The 15,854-nt window shown below is 38.2% G+C and overlaps 1 protein-coding gene across 2 annotated transcripts in view; it reads right to left on the bottom strand.

The window, feature by feature from the left end:
* Positions 1-15,854, bottom strand: part of LOC136836489 (mitochondrial 2-oxodicarboxylate carrier-like) — a 237,119-nt gene that overhangs the window by 97,141 nt on the left and 124,124 nt on the right. The gene's annotated exons all lie outside the window — the stretch shown is intronic.

The raw sequence follows: 15,854 nt of genomic DNA, 5'->3' as shown, positions 1-15,854 counted from the left end.
TATAAGCATTTTTAGTTTTATTTTTGTGTGTTTGAACTATCAAAATAGGCAGTTCGAACTGTTTTTGGAAGGATTCTAAGTATTCATGGGTTCTAGCTATTCACGGGGGTATGTAGTATGCATCCCCTGCGAATACAGGGGTTTACTGTATACAGTACTCTTGTATCGTATGACTTTCTGAAATAGTTTTTAATCAAATTTTTTGGAGTGCACATCATACCTGAGGTGACCAGAGCTACATATTGTGTGAAAATTTGGCCCCGGTTAGGCTGTCAACTGTCACACCGATAGTAACTATTTACAAAAGTCAAAGCGTACAGTCATACCCTGAACTTACGTGAGGTTAGGCTCCAGAACCCCTCGCACAAGGTGACATTTTGCGTAAGTATGGCATGGTCTCTAAAAGTACTAATAAATACTTATTTCTAAAGTTTAAACACTAAATATGACCCTAAGCATGCTCCCAAATTTTTACGTTAACTTTTAAATGAAATTAAAGTTACTGTAATTTCATTTAAAAGTTAGCTTAGTACATTACCCTTAAAAAAAGGAATAAATGGTTGACATAAAAATACAGAGTTGGAAGAGAATTTCTGTCTCCCCCTTCTGATCGATCTATTTTTAGAAGTTGTCTCAACCTCTTTTTAATAACTTCTTTATTCTACGTCTCTTTCTCTTTGTTCTGAAATGCTTTTTCACGAACAAACAGTTTTTTATTTGGACTGATACAACTCTTAGTTAATATGTCTCTATGTTTTAGATCAAACTTGCCACACTAGCGCATTTACACTTTGTAGATGGTACAGGTAAAATTAGATCAATTTAAACTATCTACTGTACAGGTAAAGACATACAGAGAAATAATAAGTTGTAAAAAAGTGTGAGCACTAACTATGACAGAGAGAGAGAGAGAGAGAGAGAGAGAGAGAGAGAGAGAGAGAGAGAGAGAGAGAGAGAGAGAGAGAGAGAGATTGTCCTTACTTGAAATATCAAGTTAAATTATTTATGAATCATTCCAGAGGCAGTTATTATGAGAGACAGAGAGAGAGAATAAGAGAGAGAGAGAGAGAGAGAGAGAGAGAGAGAGAGAGAGAGAGAGAGAGAGAGAGAGAGAGAGAGAGAGAGAGGTTATTCTTATGTTAGATATCAAATGATAGAAATTCGGTATTAAACTAACTTTCAAATTAAATTAAAGTTTCTGTACTTTCATTTAAAAGTTAGCTTAATACATTACCCTTAAAAAAGAAATAAATGGTTAACGTACAAATATAGGAGAGTGTGAAGATCAGTGTACAATTTCTCTCTCCCCCATTCCACCGATCTATTTTTAGAAGTCTTCTCAACCTCGTTTTTAAAAACTTCTTTATTCTGTCTCTTTCTCTCTATTCTGAAGTGCTCTATGTCTCTATGTTTTAGAACAGCGCATTTACAGTTTGTAAGTGGTAAAGGTAAAATTAGAACAATTTAAAATTATCTGCCATACAGTTAAAGACATACAGAGAAACAGTAATATGCAGGTTGCGCTAACTACGAACAAGAGAGAGAGAGAGAGAGAGAGAGAGAGAGAGAGAGAGAGAGAAGAAACCTTTGACCACTAATCAGTAACACTGTCCTTCTTGTCATGTTAAATTATGACATGTCTGACAGCTTTTCCTTTGAGACAGAAGATGAGGGAAAATATTTGTTTAAAATACATATCACAGAGAATTTTGTAGAGATAGTTATATCATTATTAAATTATTATTAAATTATTAAAGAATCATTATTATTAATTAACAGGAACACAAGTGTTATTTAATCAGGAGAAATCTTATTCAATGTTGAAAATGGTACTTATTAAAGGAAAAGATTTATCAAGAAAATAATAAACATGATTTGCTCATTTGAAAATTCTCAACTATCTCAGTAAAAGAGATTTGAGAGCTTTGAGAGAGAGAGAGAGGAGAGAGAGAGAAAAGATTGGGAAATTATTTGTTTGTATTTAATGTTATTTAATTTACTATAGAAATGCTTGATAAATTTTGTAATTTTTCATTAAAATTAAATTATTATTATTATTTTATTATTTAAATGTTGGCATGTCTTAAAATATTTATGATAATTAGTTAGGTAAAGAATTTATCCATCAAACAAAACAAATTCATGCAACATATGCATCGTAATTCATAAAATTTTCATCTCTTACATGAGATTTAAAGTAATGTTAATTTAAATAAAACTATGTTTATATTTGTTTTGTTGATAAATAAATGATTTACTGTCATATTATCATATCAAATTATAAAATGATTAAATAATAATAATAATAATAAGACAAAATAAAATAATAATAATAATAATTACAAAATCTATGGATTTGATAGTAAATTATGTGATATTTTAAAAAACAAATATAATTTGATCTTTATAAAACTAAAAAAATTGAAAAAATGCAGTAAAATATGTCAATAAATACTATAGCATAAAATAAAATGTAATACTATCTCTCTCTCTCTCTCTCAGTACTGTTCTTTATTTATCCTTTAATGAAATCATGAATTTCAACCTACTGATATCATAAACATAAAAATAAAACTAGAAACTCTCTCCCTTATAATGCCATGGTATTTCTGTCTCTGTAATAATTCATAAATAATTTAACTCAATATTTCAAGTACAATCATCTCTCTCTTCATGAGGTTATTCTCAGAACTCCTAATAACTGATAAAATTTTCACCCAAGTTTGGCATGGTCTTCAACCTCATTTTTAAGAACTTCTTTATTTCTCTCTTTCTCTGTCTGAAATGCCTTTGACATAAAACAGTGTTTTTTTTTTTATTTGCACTACTACAAATCTTAAAGATTATGTCTCTATGTTTTAGAAAGACTTTACCACACTAGCAGCATTTATACTGGGAAGAACGTATAGATAAAACTGTGATTGTATTTATACATATAAAAAGAGAGTAATAGTAGCGCAGAAGATAAGAGGCAATTTGAAAAGCTATTAGATATGCTAGAGAACATAACATCAAGGGTGGCAGTAGAGAGAGAGATGGAGAGGAATTAGAGAGGCATGGTTTTTTCCACCTGCAAGAACGGCACGAAATTATTCATCAATATTACTTTTTAAGACAGAGGTAATAATATTACGTTATTTTTTCCGAGACCTTTTTCCGTACTCATTCCATACTTATTTATTCCATTGTGATTGCCTCATCCACTTATAAACCAGAAAAATATTGACTTTTTCATAGAACTACATTAATTTTTCCCTGATTTTTAATGTTTTAAGATGCAACCTTATCATTCCAGGAAATTCAAATTTCAAGCTTAAATTCAAATCCTGAACTTTTTAAGGAAATTTTGAATTCAAATTTGATTATTGGGAAAGATCATATTTAAACATAGCTAAAAGATTAAAGCCAATATACTGAGTCTGAGAGAGAATAATGAGAAACATGCCTACATGGCTAATTAATACACCACAATTTCATTCAGCCATTCTGAGACGCACTGGCGTCTGTAGTCTAGGTATCTCACTGAATCGAGAGCAACCCGATCACTGACAATGAAATCTGAAAGGAAAAAGTCTGATGTGAAAGCCGAATTTTTATCTCTTTGGTTTGTCTGAAGACAGACACTTAATAATGCAGCATTTCTTTCTGCTGTGACTTAGATCCCAAATTTTGTTTTTTTCTTTGTCTTCCAAAGATAATAGCTCAAAAGCATTTATGTGAGTTGTGGAGAAGGAAAGGACACAACAGACAAACAGAAAAGAGGTAAACAAGGCAATAATGCATGATGCAATACTTTCCTGACAAGTAACAAAGAACACTGTCTGCATGTCGAGGATAGGACAGGAGAAAACTATAGATTTGACTGATCAGCTTTTGAATGCAAGTGACAAAAACAATGAAGCCTGTGAGTGAGTAAGACTGAGATGCATGACATTAGGCAAGTGGTACAGAACTTTGCCCAGCTGTAAGCGAATAGATAAATGTTGACATTTTCAAATGGTACTGTAATATCATCCAATCATCAAGATTTGAGAAACTAGCACTTATTATTAGGTCTTCCTGTCACTCAGCTCATGCTAGTATAGAGCGTACTTTTTCAGGTTTACGTCATCTCCTCATGAACTTTGTTAGAAAAATCTCAAAGAGGATATAGTTGAATCTATTATGTTCCTGCGTTGAACACCTAATAAATAATCAAAGGACCCTTTATGGATGTGAGATTCAATTTTTACTTAAAAGAACAAGGAGTGAAAATAATGAATCTTTTCCTTCATCTGTATGTGAAAGGTAATTTTTTTAAATGATATCTCTAAGGGGAAAATATTATCAAAAGACTTATGTTTATTAATGTCAATTAATGTTCATTTAAAAAAATCGGTGAATGATGATAATGAAGTTTTTGTTTAGATACCTGTTATTGAAGTTATAGTCCATTCATAATAAAGGTATCGAGGCCAATGTTGACATATCTTTATAAAAAAATTACTGTAGCCTATTATAGATTAACTGATTTGATTAATTATTTTTCTATGATAAAAATGCAAATGTATATTTTATTGAAGGAAAAGGGCTGCAGATGCTAACAGAGCAAATATAATTGCAATTGGTTGACCCGCCTCTTCCATTCTCATTTTGTATGTCTAATAAAGTTTTGCAGCCAGAGAGAGGAAAGTGCCAGAATGTAATAAATGGTAAACCTACTGAGAATAAAAATATAGTAAAGAGAGAGATCTCTCTCTCTCTCTCTCTCTTTATGATTTCACTCTTTTAATTTAACTTTTATCGATGTTTGCTATGGTTACTTAATATTAATAGTTTGAAATTAGTAAATAATTTTCAAATAAAAATGGTAGCCTTTAGTCAGTAAATGAAACTGGAAAATTGTTTGCAAGGAATTTACTGATTAATTTTCTAGAGAAAAATGGCAGAGGTAAAATCAGGTTCGAAATATCATATGTTTTCTTTATCGCACCAGTCATCCCAAATATTACTTTAGGAATCATAAGAAAACTTTAATTTTTTTAATCTATCGGAATTACGTCTATTTTTTCCGAAAACAACGAATCCTGCATTTAACATTCAGTTTTTCAAATAAATCACCTCCAACAAGAAATTCTAATATTTTGATGCATATTTGTTCCGAACGAGGTGAACTGGCGTTAAAAAAATAATAGTGTATAAAATCGTATTTCAGACCATTATGTCATAATCTTTTGGGTCCGTCTTGAAGCACAAGAAAACAGATTTATAAGAGAGTTTCTCAATGGGAAAATATGGAAAATGCAATTTCTATAGTAAGAATACAAAATGGTCAGAAATAAATGAAAAATTAAACAAAGACTGGGAAAACATACTACAGTCGTGATAATACACAGGTAAATACGGATATATTATATAAAATATTGGAGAAAATGACTTGAAAATATTGAATCCTGCATTTATATTGAGTTTCTAAAATAAACATCAAATATTGACCATTCTGCAAGAAACAGAAGGATCTTGTTCCAGAAAATCAGAAAGTAGAAAAAGGTCTTGCAAAAGAAAAGAATGCATGAAAAGTGATGGAACTAAAAGATAGAAAATGCAAACAAAAGATTACACAATCAAAAGAAAATGAAAAACTGGATTTACATTGAAAAGTTTCCAAAAATATCAAACAAAACCTCCAAAATATTTTCTGCCATTCAAAAAGATTTCTTCCGTAAAAGAAGAGTTGAAATAGGCCCTCTAAGAACTGAAGGGCGATTAACAAATGAAAAAATTTTTTATGAATATATTAGCAGAAAGATATGAGAAAGAATTTCGGAGAATTGATAATGAAGATAATGATAAGAATAAGAGATGAAAATACAGTAGTGAATATTTATTGGACATAGATATTAATGAAGCCGATATTGTGCAGGCTATAAATGAAATTAAAAATGGGTCAGCAGCCGGACCAGACGGCATCCCTGCCATTTTGTTAAAGAAAGTAGTTCATTCTATCGCAAAGCCACTCACAATATTATTAAGACAAAGTGTAGATACAGGCAAGATTTATGATGAACACAAATTAGCATATATTACCCCTATTTTCAAAAGTGGGTCAAGACTAGAGGCAAGTAATTATAGGCCTGTGAGTCTAACATCACATATTATGAAAGTGTATGAAAGTGTATGAAAGGGTAATGAAGAAAAATATAATGAAACATTTAATGAAAAATAGTTTGTTTAATATAGGACAACATGGTTTTGTGCCCGGAAAAAGTACACAAACCCAACTGTTAGTCCACCATGAAAACATATATAAAAATATGATAAAGGAAATAGATACAGATGGGGTTTACCTAGACTTTGCAAAAGCTTTTGACAAGGTAGACCATAATACATTAGTGAAAAAAATGAGAAAACATAATATTGTGGACAAAGTAGGAAGATGGATAAAAGAATTTTTGCATAACAGAAAACAGATAGTGATTGCAAATGATGAGAAATCGGATGAAGCTAAGGTAATATCCGGTGTGCCACAAGGTACGGTGTTAGCTGCATTGCTGTTTGTTATTACGATTGCAGACATAGACAGTAATGTTAAGGACTCGGCAGTGAGAAGTTTTGCCGATGACACAAGAATAAGTAGAGAAATTACTTGTAATGAAGATAGGAACTCACTACAAAGAGACCTAAACAAAATATATGAATGGGCAGAGGTAAATAGGATGGTATTTAACTCTGATAAATTTGAATCAATAAACTGTGGTGATAAAGAAGGAATGCTATATACATATAAGGGACCTACTAATGAGACAATCACAATTAAGGAAGCAGTTAAAGACCTTGGTGTGATGCTGAATAGGAATATGTTATGCAATGATCAAATAGCAAACTATTGGCAAAATGCAAAGCAAAGATGGGAATGTTGTTCTGGCACTTCAAAACAAGAAAAGCCGATCACATGATTATCCTTTATAAAACGTATGTACGTAGTCCACTTGAATATTGTAATATGATATGGTGCACACTACAAAAGGATATTGCACAAATAGAGAGCGTACAAAGGTCCTTTACAGCTAGAATACAAAGTAGTTAAGGACCTTGACTACTGGGAAAGACAACAATTCTTAAAATCATATAGTCTCGAAAGGAGAAGAGAATGCTACATGATAATACAGGCATGGAAACAAATAGAAGGAATTGCCGAAAACATCATGGAGCTAAAAATATCAGAGAGAGCAAGCAGAGGTAGATTAAAAGTGCCCAAAACTATAGCAGAAAAACTAAGGAAAGCACACAGGACATTAATCCACTACGCACCAGCATCACTAATGCAGCGATTATTCAATGCATTACCAGCTCATCTGAGGAACATATCAGGAGTGAGAGTAGATGTGTTTAAGAATAAGCTCGACAAATATCTAAGCTGCATCCCAGACCATCCAATATTTGAAGATGCAAAATATACCGGAAGATGCATTAGCAATTCTCTGGTAGACATCAAAGGTGACTCACACTGAGGGACCTGGGGCAACCCGAACGAACCGTAAGGTATGGTCTCCTCTCTCGAGGATTCGCAAATGCTGCGTGTCTGTGAAACAATTGCGTATAACAATTAGTTAGGTTTCAATGAAAAGTTCGCACGTCTGTGAATTCGCGCAACTCAAATCGTGTAAGATCAAGGTATTACTGTATTGTTGTATCAGTTTCATATCATAGCTTCGAAACCATTGGAACTGCTAACCCCATCACAAACTCGAATTATCGTAAGATGAACATATTGTAGCTAGGGTCTACCTGTACAACAATAATAAAATGAATGCAAACTGTTCAAGGTCATTTGTTTTACATTTAGTAGAATACTGCTCTGTGGTGTGGATGTCTGCTTCTGCCAGAGATTTATATATTCTGGATAGAGTAGTTCAAGATAGTAGGTTTCTGTTTCATTGCACTAAGTTATGACTTGGCCAATCAATGGATGGTCTCTAATTATTCAATTTCTCGTAAGTTGTATTTTAACAGAACTTTTGTTATCACAACTGATCCCTGATCCTCTTTTCCTGCTGAGAGTGACCAGATTTGCTGAACAGCAGCACCAATATTCAGTAAAGAGGCCATGCTGTCAAACTTCATAGTTCCAGAGGTCTTTCATTCCTAACCCCGTTGGACTGTGGAATACAGTAGTCTCCCTGAGGATGTCGTGCAATTGGAACTTCATAAGTTCCAAGCGATGATGCAGTGCATTACTGCCCAAAGACAATTCACCTTGTATTTTAATACTTTATTTATATTTCTATCTATTTGTCTGTTTTTCTTATTAATTTTTCTTTTTGTCTTTTCTAATAACCAATCTCTTCTTTCTATATTTCCCATTACCTTATGTACCTTCTTTCCAATGAATATCATATTCTTCGGAAGCTTGAATTTCAAGTCAATAACCCATGTAGGCTTGTTCCATATGAATAGGGGGTTTATCTTCTGAATAATAATAATAATAATAATAATAATAATAATAATAATAATAATAATAATAATAATAATAATAATAATATGGGCACTGTGGCAGAGTGGTTTAGCTCATCGATGGACTGGTTAAGCGACACTGGGGCTGGTCAGTCGTCTGATGGGTGACCGCTCTCCTCAGCGTTGATTCCTTGGGAAAGGATCTTTACCACAATTTCCTCAGTCTACTTACCTGTAAATGAGTACCCATTTCCCATGGGGTAGGGCCCAGCTATGGGATAAATAGTAAAACTCAGCAATAATAGGAAGAAATGAAAGAATAAACTACAATGGCAGCAAATGGAACCTCTGGCAACAGAGGGGCTTCGTCCGGCAGCCAGGTATACAGCCCAATCGACGGTGAGGATGGTCAGGTACTTGGAGGTCGTCATCCAGCAACTGACCACCATGACAGTAACCAGCAACCAGTGACTGGAGCTGCAGAGGCAAACCAGAAGAAATGGACAAGAGAAGAAAATAAGGAAATATGAAGATGCTACATCAACCCAACAGAAAGAGGATACAGAAGAAGACTGGTCAACACCTGGAATGAGAGAAATAACACCCTAAACAGAACAGAGGCTGGCAGACCAAGTAAGGAACATAAAGAAAAAGAACTGGCTCCCCACAAGAGAAAGAGAGGACTGGAAAGAGAAATAACACCCAGCAACAAAGGACATGAAGATGAACTAAGAGACAATGACACAGAAAACGACACGAATGATGAGCTACCAAACAACAACACACGAGGAAACACCAAAGATGTAACAGAGAGGTCGGGATGGGTAGAAAAGATCAGACAATGGATGAAGCCAGATACAGAAAGAACAAAGATCCCCTCCATGAAAGCCTACAACACAGAGAAACTAAGGGAAAAAACAAGTGAAATTAATGAAATAATAAGACTAATACACACCATCAGTATCACAGAAAGATATAACCTGGCATATACAGGAGCAACACTAGTAGTAGAACTCATGGGGATACAAACACCAACACCACCAACCCAACAGAAACCAAAACAGCAACTGCCTTGGAAAAGGCGCCTGGAAAAACAAATCATGGCGATGAGATCAACTTGAGCAAACTGAAAGAGATGGCATAAAAGAGGCTAAGAAGCAAGAAAACAAGAGAGGAACTGAATGAGAAATACAAAGTACAGGAGAAGGGATTAAACAACACGATAGAAGATATAAAAAGAGGCTTAAATCCAAAGCACATAAGATCCAACAGTACATGAACAAGAATAAAGGATACCAACAGAACAAACTCTTTGGAACCAACCAGAAAATACTCTACAGCCAACTAAGAGGGGAAGACAACCACCAGGAAATTCCTGAAGCCGAACCAAGTAAGAGACTCTGGGAAAACATATGGAGCAATCCCGTATCACACAACAAACATGCAACTTGGCTCCAGAAAGTCAAGGCAGAAGAAATGGGGAGGATAAAACAAAGATTCACTGAGATCACAACACACACAGTCAGCCACCAACTAAAGAAAATGCCTAACTGGAAAGCCCAAGTCCTGATAAAGTCCATGGATACTGGCTCAAAAACTTCGAGGCCCTACACTCATGAATAGCAGAACAACTCCAGCATTGTATCACAAACCACCATGTGCCCAAAAGGATGACCACAGAAAGAACATCCTTAGTACAGAAAGACAAGAATAAGGGAAATATGGCAAGTAACTACAGGCCTATCACCTGCCTACCAATAATGTGGAAGTTACTAACAGGTATCATCAGTGAAAGGTTATACAACTACCTAGAGGATACAAACAACAACAGAGAGGCTGCAGAAGGAAGTGTAGGGTCACAAAAGACCAGCTCCTGATCGACAAAATGGTAATGAAGAATAGTAAGAGAAGGAGAACCAACCTAAGCATGGCATGGATTGACTACAAGAAAGCCTTCGACATGATACCGCACACGTGGCTAACAGAACGTCTGAAAATATATGGGGCAGAGGAAAACACCATCAGCTTCCTAAAAAAAAATACAAAATGCAACTGGAATACAATATTCACAAGCTCTGAGATAAGACTAGCAGAGGTTAACATCAGGAGAGGGATCTTTCAAGGTGACTCACTGTCCCCACAGTTCTTTGTAGTAGTCACGATTCCCATGACAAAAGTACTGCAGATGGATGTATGCTGGATACCAACTCAAGAAAGGAGGCAATTGAATTAACCATCTGATGTTCATGGACGACATCAAGCTGTATGGTAAGCACATCAAGGAAATAGACCCAGACTGTAAGGATTATATCTGGGGACATCAGGATGGAGTCTGGAATAGAAAAATGTGCCTTGGTCAAAATACTAAAAGGCAAAGTAACAAGGACTGAAGGGATAAAGCTAGCAGACGCAAATAGCATCAAACAAAGGATGAGACAGAATACAAATACCTGGGAATAATAGGAGAGGATATAAAACACCAAGAGATGAAAGACACGACCAGGAAAGAATATATGCAGAGATTTAAGGCAATACTCAAGTCAAAACTCAATGTCAGAAACATGTCGAAAGCCATAAACACATGGGTAGTACCAGTAATCAGATAAAACACAGGAGTAGTGGAGTAGATGAAGGCTGAACTCCGCAGCATAGACCAGAAAACCAGTAAACACATGACAATACACAAAGCACTACACCCAAGAGCAAATACAGACAGACTATACATAACATGAAAGGTAGGGGGGAGAGGGCTACTAAGCATAGAGGACTACATCAACATCGAGAGCAGAGCACTGGGGCAATATCTGAAAACCAGTGAAGACGAGTGGCAAAGGAGTGCATGGGAAGAAGGATTGATAAAAGTAGATGAAGACCCAGAAATAGACAGAGACAGGAGAATGAAAAACAGAACAGAGGAATGGCACAACAAACCAATGCACAGACAGTACATGAGGCAGACTAAAGAACTGGCCAGCAATGAAACATGGCAATGGCTATAGAGGGGATAATTCAAGAAGGAAACAGAAGGAATGCTAACAGGCCCTAAGAACCAGATTTTTTCAAAGAACAATAGATGGAAATAACATCTTGCCAATATACAGGAAGTGCAATATCAAAGACGGGAACATGAACCACATAGCAAGCGAATGTCTGGCTCTTGCACAGAACCAGTACAAAAAGGGGCGTGTTTCAGTAGCAAAAGCCCTCCACTGGAGTCTGTGCAAGAAACACCAGTTAGCTTGCAATAATACGTGGTACGAACACCAACCTGAGGGAGTGATAGAAAACGATCAGGCAAAGACCCTCTGGGACTATAGGATCAGAACAGATAGGGTGATACGTGCCAATAGACCAGACGTGATGTTGATTGACAAAATCAAGAGGAAAGTATCACTCACTGATGTCACAATACCATGGGACACTAGAGTAGATGAGAAAGAAAAAGAAAAAATTGATAAGTCTCAAGACCTGAAAATCGAAATAAGGAGGATATGGGATATGCCAGTGGAAATTGGACCCATAATCATAGGAACACCAGGCACAATCCGAAGATCCCTGAAAATGAATCTAGAAAAACTAGATACCAAAGTAGCTCCAGGACTCATGCCGAAGTGAGTGCTACTAGAAATAGTGCACATAGTGAGAAAAGTGATGGACTCACCCAGTCGAATAGAATGACTGTGATAGAAAAAAAATTAACAACAGTAATAATAATAATAATAATAATAATAATAATAATAATAATAATAATATTATTGTTATTATTATTATATTATTATTATTCATTTTATGCAGTGAAAATTATTGTATGACAAAACATCAAGGAATAAAAAATGAGAAATGATAGGGGAGAAAGGGAAGGTAGTTGTGTGTACTGTTATTTGCATGTGTGTGTGTGTGTGTGTGTGTGTGTGTGTTCATGAGTGCTACAGGCTATACATATGAAGGAGTGCTACAGGCTATAAACATGTTACAAATATGTACATATGAAGGAGTGTTTCTTACCACTGTATCAGTTGTTCTCTCTCTCTCTCTCTCTCTCTCTCTCTCTCTCTCTCTCTCTCTCTCTCTCTCTCTCTGCATTTTGCATGATTATTTAATTAAAAGTTACAGTATTGTACTGTAACTTTATTTAACAAAATGTGGAAAAGCAAACTTTAAAAACCCACAGTCCAAGTGGTATGCCCCTCGCAGTCACCTCTCTCTGCCAGAAGCTGATGTTTCTTGAAATCTCTTGCTTCTCCTGACCCATACTTAAGAAAAGTCTCTGATGGGCCAGTCTGTGGAGGGCTGTACATTTAAAGTGAGCTCTCAGGGCTCTGACTGGGCATAGCAACATCGTGTCCTCGCCCCCTATGAAGTCCTTTAAACCTTGATGAGGAGGCAGAAAAACCATCGAACCATGGCAGGGTTCAGGGTCTTTGCCACGAACTCTGAGAGGAAGGTGAAGCCAATCAATGTCCATCCATGGGTGTGGGTTGTGTTGTTTGAGGGCACACACAGTTCCCTTACCCTTATTGATGCCAATGCCAACAGGAAAACTGTTTTAAGGGTCAAGTCCCAGTCTGATAACCTTCTGAGCAGTTCATAGAGCAGTTTCCTCAGGGAGGCCAGGACCTTGGTGATGTTCCACTCCGGGGGTTTCAATTCTTGAGGGAAGCAACTCTTCTCGAAGTTTCTGACCATGTCTGACAGCTCCCATGATGCTGAAAGGATTATGCCACTAGGTTTGAATATTTGGGCGAGGGTGACCCTATAACTTTCAACTGCAGACACAGAAAGGTGCTCCTTGACGCAGGAAGAGAAGGAATTCTGCCACATCCCTCAAAGATGTTTTGAGGGGATGGAGATCACCTGCTACTGCACCAACAAAGGAATATCTTCCATTTTCCCTGGTATTGACCGAGGGAAGAGGGCCTGAGGGGGCTGGCAATGACCACAGCAGCTTCTCCTGGGGCCTGAGGGGGCTGGCAATGACCACAGCAGCTTCTCCTGAAAAACCTCTCTTTCTAAGAAGTTCTTGGATAGCCTCCACCCGGGAAGATGGAGGGAGGCCACCACCCATTGTGTTCTTGATTCATCATGGTAGGTGTGGGGGAAGTTGCCTTGGTATGCCCACCAGCTGGTGGAGGAGGTCTGCAAACCAATCCACTTGGGGCCACTTTAGAGTTACAAACGTCACTCTCAGATCTTGGGACATGAACAACCAGTTGGTGACCTTCTAAAGTTGGAGATGGCTGAACAGGGGGAAGGCATGCACGTCCCGATTGTCCCACAGGTGCTGGGAGGCAACCTGCAGGATGGCTTTTTGGTCGGAAACCAGTGAACATTACAGAGGTAACTTCTTGTTCCTTGCTGTGGCAAACAGGTCCAATGTGGGGCCTACCCAATTCCATACCCATTATCTGATCTGCACTGCTTAGCTGGTCCACCACGATGTTCTTCCCGGGGATGTACCTGGCTGATGGCATCAGTTCCCTGGTGTCTGACCACTCATGCACTTCCACGGCTAAATCGTTCAGGTAGTAGGAAATTGTACCTCCTTGCTTGTTTATGAATACGACCACTGAGGTATCGCTTACGACTACCATGGTCTTTCAGTGAAGGAGATCTTGGAAGAGTTGGAGTGCCAGCCAGACTGTTTGCGTCTCCAAGTCGCTGATGTGTTGTCAACATCATTCCTCGTCCCATGCCCCTGAAACACGTGCCATTCAGGTGGGTGCCCCAGCCCCTTTGGGATGCATCTTGAGCATACCAGCATCTCAAGGATAGGCAGCTTAACTTCACCCTCTGCAGATGGTTTTCTGGGCTCCTCCACCACTGCAAATCCTCCAGTATCTTCCTTGTCACACTTATATCCCTGTCCTGGCCTACGAGTGGCATTCCCCCCCTTCTCCTTCATTCTCCATTGCAGAGAACAGATACACATCCTGCCCCTGGGTACCAATTTTTCTAAGGACACCAGGTGGCCCACCAGGACTTGCCACTTCTTCATTGGTTGGCAAGGATTGGACAGGCAGGAGTCGGATACTTTAGGAACTTGGTTGGCCTCCATTGTGAAGGGTAGGCCTTTGCCCCCACTGTGTCGATTATCATCCCCAGGCACCTGATCCCTTGTGTCAGTACTAGGTCTGACTTTGTGGGGTTGATCAAGATTTCCAGTCCCTGCAAAAAATGCAGAACCTCGTCCCTGGCCTTTGCGGCTTGCTCCACTGAAGTTACTAGTATGAGGCAGTTGTCTAGGTACCTGTGTAGTCATATACTTCTCCTGTGGGTCCACTCCAATACCAGTTGAAACATGTGTGCAAAAACTTAGGGGGTCCAGTTGAAACACTCCTGTGAAAACTTGGGGAGCTGTCACAAGGCCAAAGTAGAAAGCCCTGAATTGGTGTGACCTGGGAGACAAACTGCAGGAACTTCCAAAAGGAGGGGTATATCAGGATGTGGAGATATGCATCTTCCAGGTCTAACAGGGCCATGAAGTCTCATTCCCTGACTGCCACCGAGATCAACTGAGCCGTCTCCATTTTGAATGGTGTCACTTGCATGTAGTTGTTCAGGGTCAACAGATCTATGGCGGGTTTCCATCCGCCCAGTGCTTTCTCCACCAGGAGAGGCAACTGTAGAAGCCCAATGTGTTGTCCTCCACTACTTCTACCACCCATTCTGTAGCAAGTCTCCTAACTCCAGTTGCAGGGCTCTCCCCTTGGGCGAGTCACTCCGGTAAGAGGGGAACTCAAATGGTTCTGATGTCAATGGTGGTTTTTGCTTGAAGGGCAGGATGCATCCCTCCCTGAGGATTTGGACCATCCACTCCTCTGCTCCACACCACTGCCACACCAGCCACTTGTTCTCCTGACAGTCCCCACCTTGGGCAGGTGTGGGGTTGGGAAGCTCCGAGCCTCATCTAGAACCTCCTCTCTTCCCTGTCCAGTTCTCCTTCTGGGTCTGAGGGGTTAAATGGCACAGAAGGCCTGGCTTCCTCTTTCTCATGCTTTCCCTTGAGGGGCTTAGTGGTTCTGTTGTTGAAATTGGGGAGGAAACAACAGTGTTGCAGCAATCTGGAGCCTATCCTGGGCCACGGGGCCAACAGACTGCCCTCTCGGGCTGACCTGAGGGAGACCAAGAAAAGGGGGTCCTTTGCATCCCTCTCTTCTCCGTCACAGCTTGGTTCAATACCTTTGGAGGGGAGTACATAGATATGTCCATGAGGGTCTACTCCTTGGGTTGAGCCAACTATCGACTGAAATGTGTTTCTGAGCCACTGAAAAAAGCACATCCCTCCTCTTCATGATGATGTTAGCCCATGCATGGGCCACATGCTTGACTATTTAAGGTAGGGCCTTGCCTGGTGGGACCATGTACTCCTTCATGGCTTGCCATTTTGCAGGTGGTATGACCTCCTTCATTTTTCTAATCCA

The sequence above is a fragment of the Macrobrachium rosenbergii genome, chromosome 56 (assembly GCF_040412425.1).
Source record: "Macrobrachium rosenbergii isolate ZJJX-2024 chromosome 56, ASM4041242v1, whole genome shotgun sequence".
NCBI lineage: Eukaryota > Metazoa > Arthropoda > Malacostraca > Decapoda > Palaemonidae > Macrobrachium > Macrobrachium rosenbergii.
Note: the sequence above shows the minus strand (reverse complement) of the source record. Positions and strands in the feature narration are given on the sequence as shown.